At 46.1% G+C, this 4364-nt stretch overlaps 1 protein-coding gene across 1 annotated transcript in view; it reads left to right on the top strand.

Moving 5' to 3' along the window:
* Nucleotides 1–4364, top strand: part of COBL (cordon-bleu WH2 repeat protein) — a 447965-nt gene that overhangs the window by 244208 nt on the left and 199393 nt on the right. The gene's annotated exons all lie outside the window — the stretch shown is intronic.

The raw sequence follows: 4364 nt of genomic DNA, 5'->3' as shown, positions 1-4364 counted from the left end.
CGTCTCCCTATATTGTCCGCTGCCTGCCCACCTTCCACCTGGCAATCCGTAAGCTCCTTCTCCGCCCCCACCTGTCCGTGAGTGGTGGACGTGAGGGCTGTGGAAGCGAGAAGCTGTGCCGCGGTTACCTGCAGGGCTGATGATTTCAAGACGCTTATGGAACTGAGGACGTGCAGGTCATGGGTGGAGGAGCTGGGCTCCGGTCCTGGCTTTTCAGCCCTGGAACTTTGTAACTAGAGGAGCTCTGCGACCAAGGAGCGTTTAGAGATGTTTTATACCTTCTAGACCTCTGCAGCTTTGTAGTTATAGGAAGGAACTTTGTGACTCTAGCATCAATTTAGAAACATTTTATATATTCTAGATCCTGAAACTTTGTAACTATGAGAACCTTGTGACCACAGAAACATTTAGAAATAGTTTATGCCTTGTAGAACCCTGCAATTTTGTAGCTACAGGAACTTTGTGCCCACAAGAGCATTTAGAAACATTTAATACCTTTCAGAACCCTGAAACTTTGTAACTGCACCAACAGAGGAGTATTTACAAACATTAAGATCTTGGAGAACTATGCTGTAGGTACCGTAGCCACCAGCTAACTTTGCCTCCTGAGCCCGCCGGATGGGTAGCCCAAATTGAGATGTGCTGTGAGAGTGCAATTGCACCAAACATATGAAAAAATGAACTTTTTTATATTAATTATATGGAAATGATGATGATAATTTGGGTTACATGTTGAGTTAAAGTATACTAATTAAAGTTAAGGAAAATTAACATTAAAGTATTTAATGAAAAATAATCTTGCTTACTTTTTACCTTTTTAATGTGACTACAAGAAGATTTTAAGTTACATGTGTAGCTCATATTACATTTCTGTTGGACCCTGTTGTTCTAGAACTCTGAAGCTTTATAAATACAGGACCATTTGTACACGGAATGGGGAAGTTAAGCACATATTACTGTCATCAGCCATCTCTTTTCCCAGGCTTCCTACCTTTAGTTTAACAAGTAACTGTTTTGAAATCGCATGGGTTGGTTTGGTTGTTGTCAGCAGTTGAACTGCTACCTGAAAAGGACATCTTTTTCCTTTCAGACTTTGCTTGTTTTCTGCGACTGGGTAAATTACCTAAAGAAACTTTCCTAGCCACATCAAAAAGAAAAATGACTTGATGTGCTGGAATGGGGCAGAATCAGCCCGTGCTTTTTTCTTTCTCATATAAAAATTTTTTTTAAATGAAAAAGCACCCGTTTTCCTGGGTATTGATTCCTCGTGACTGCTGTTAGTCTGCCATGGGAGTGGGTGGGGCCATCGCCAGACCCCGCCCCTAAGGCTGCTCCACTTCCGGGAAAACTCCCGCTTGAGGCCGGCTGAGCCTCAGACGTTAGGCAGCAGTGGCTTGTCCGCGGGTGTGGCCTTGGCAGAGTGACCCTCCGTGGGAGGGAAGGCTCCCGGTGAGGTTTCTCCAAAACGCGCAGCTGGTATCGGAATGCCTGTGCTGCTTGTTTACCCTTCGTTTCCTTGGTCTTAAGCCAAAACAAACTGTCCATAAGAAACTGTCTGTCTTAGAGTGGGGTGTGTGTTGGGCGTGAGGAATGATGCCTGGGAAAGGAACATCTGCGCAGTTGACTTTCAGCTAAAAAGAGGTGCTAATGCTTCTGGCCAACTGTGATTCTTCAGGGGCACGCACGAGGGCCCTCCGGCTGCACCCACAGAAGCTGCCCTCCAAGCCCAGGGACCAAGTGCTTCCAGCTGGCTGTTACAGGGAGAGAGGAATAGCTGTAATCCATCGGCAGCCCTTTGAGGAGAAGTGGATGGGGTGGGTGAGGAAGGAAAAGCAAATTCTGCTAAGTCTCCCCCTCCTGAAGCTGTACATTGGAAAGCATAATACATACATCACACTGGTTTGGGCTTTTGCCAGATGAACCATTCACCCAGAATCCAGAGTGTGGCGGGTCCTATCCCGCATCAGGAGAGGCACCGGCTGCAGAAGCCAAGTGGTCCACAGGCCTGGCCTTGCCCCGCCTCGAAGGTGCTCGGCAGCCTTGGATAAAGCACTGGCCAAGGACCTGGGCTCATCCCTCCACAGCACTCCCAAGGCCGGTGGCTTCTGTCATGTGTCCACTCTCTCCTCCTGGACAGGCAAGGCCCTGGCGAACCAGGTCCACACTGGGGCGTCAAGAGCAAGGTCAGGTGAGAGGTGGGTGGGGTGTGTCAGCAGAGTGTGGAGCTGAGCATCTGAGACAAACCTGGGACATGTACAAGAGGCAGACGGAGGAAAGGGGCGGGCAGGCAGGCTGAGCCAGGTGGGGGGCAGAGGACGCGGTGTAGGGACCCCAGACTTCACAAGAGGGCCTGACGGGAGGTGAGACCGGCAGGCAGAGAGCAGGTCTGAAGCCCTGAGCTTGGGGCTTGGCCACTGATGGTTAGACCAGGCAGCTCAGGCCGGAGCCTGGGTGGGAGGAGCGTGGGGAAGGGCTGGCTCAGGCCTTGCTGCAGCGCCTCCTTGAGGAGTTAGGATTGTCACACACTGGTTTAGGATCATCTCAGGGATTGCTAGGTACTCAGGAACAAAATAAAATTATAAACACATCATGCCATGTGTATTGGGCGTGGTATCACACACATGTAAACGGCTTCTCATAAAAGAATTAGTACTCATTAGAGGACCAAAGGATCATTTTAGATGTTGCCCATTTCAGACATTGCCTTATCAATCAAGCTGCTTTGTACCAAAATGAGCATACTTCAAAAAAAAAGTATGAAATACTTGCCGTAATCCATCCATTTCAACAAATCACACTGGTCGGCGATGGTGCCCAGGTTTCTGCCTCACCCTTGTCCACAGACACAGGTTACTTTTCGATCATCATGACCGTCCTGTGTGGAGTTGCATGTCTTGATTTCTTCACGTGACATGCCGGCTTAAGCAGCGATCTGTTTTTCCACCTACATGACATGGTCATCATAGGATGCAGTGACTGAGGGGACTCCCTGCTGACGGAAGCTGTAGAGACCTCCCCATGAATATGATGAACATGCTGGTGTTTATGTTTTTCCTTCCATAGCATTATTTTCTTTTTTCTTTTTTTTTTTTTTGCGGTACGCGGGCCTCTCACTGTTGTGGCCTCTCCCGTTGCGGAGCACAGGCTCCAGAGTGCAGGCTCAGCGGCCATGGCTCACGGGCCCAGCCGCTCCGTGGCATGTGGGATCCTCCCGGACCCGGGCACGAACCCGTGTCCCCTGCATTGGCGGGCGGACTCTCTACCACAGCGCCACCAGGGAAGCCCCATAGCATTATTTTCTTAAGGCAAATTATCAAAAGCGGGGCTAATGAACCAAAGTTCCTGCAGAGTTAAAGCCATGCTTTTGCTTCTTGGTGTACACATTCCCATTGCTTTCAAGTTAACACCAGAAGCAACAAGTGTGAGAGTCTCAGATTCATGGAGTTGTCATCAGTCTGGGGTGATCTTCTTTCTCCAGTTTACACTTTATGAAATCATATCATCAGTGGCACTTCTAAATTACTTTTTAATTCTTTTTCTTCAAAGGGTGCATTATTTTAGTTTAGTTTTTATTGAAGTGTAGTTGATTTACCATGTTGTATTAATTTCAGGTACACAACTAAGTGAATATATATATATATATATATATATATATATATATTCATACACATGTATATATGTGTATATATATATATTCTTTTTCAGATTCTTTTCCCTTATTGGTTGTTACAAAATACTGAGTATAGTTCCCTGTGCTATCGTTTTTAATTCTTATTAATATCATTCTGTTCCCATGGAACAGTGTGATTTTGCACACTTTGAAGGAAAGGCAAATACTTTGAAGGAAAAGTATAGAAATAATTTTGTTTGGCTGGACTTTAAACAACTTAAAGTAGGAGGCAGCATTTGAAAAGTGCTCTGTTTTCCATTTCAAACACTGTTTTATAGAGCCCTTTCCATTTTTTTCTCTGCTGTACACTTTATTGAATATTTAAATGAGATTTATTTAAACCACCACATTCCGTGAAAGAGAAAAACACAAGTTTAGTAAATGCATTCAATTAAGTCTTGGGGTAGAAGCAACAGGAAACACAGCCTTGAGCCTCCCGTGGTCGTTGTTAGTTGGTCCACAGCCACACAGATCTCGGCCAGCGCTCTTTGTTTGCCGTGTCAGAGGACATTAGCTGAGACGGGTCTGGAGGCCACTTCCTGGCTCCAAAGGAACACGATCACCAAGTAAGAAAGACTCATTTATCAGAACACAAACTTTGCTACATAAGTGAGGATGGTACAAAGCATATTTCAAGCATCATTATCTCGGCCTGATTAGTAATGATGGAAATCGGTCCTCGATTTTAACGGTC

Source organism: Lipotes vexillifer, unplaced genomic scaffold (genome assembly GCF_000442215.2).
Source record: "Lipotes vexillifer unplaced genomic scaffold, Lipotes_vexillifer_v1.1 scaffold1258, whole genome shotgun sequence".
NCBI lineage: Eukaryota > Metazoa > Chordata > Mammalia > Artiodactyla > Lipotidae > Lipotes > Lipotes vexillifer.
The sequence above is the reverse complement of the archived record's forward strand: the minus strand, read 5'-3'. Positions and strand labels throughout refer to the sequence as shown.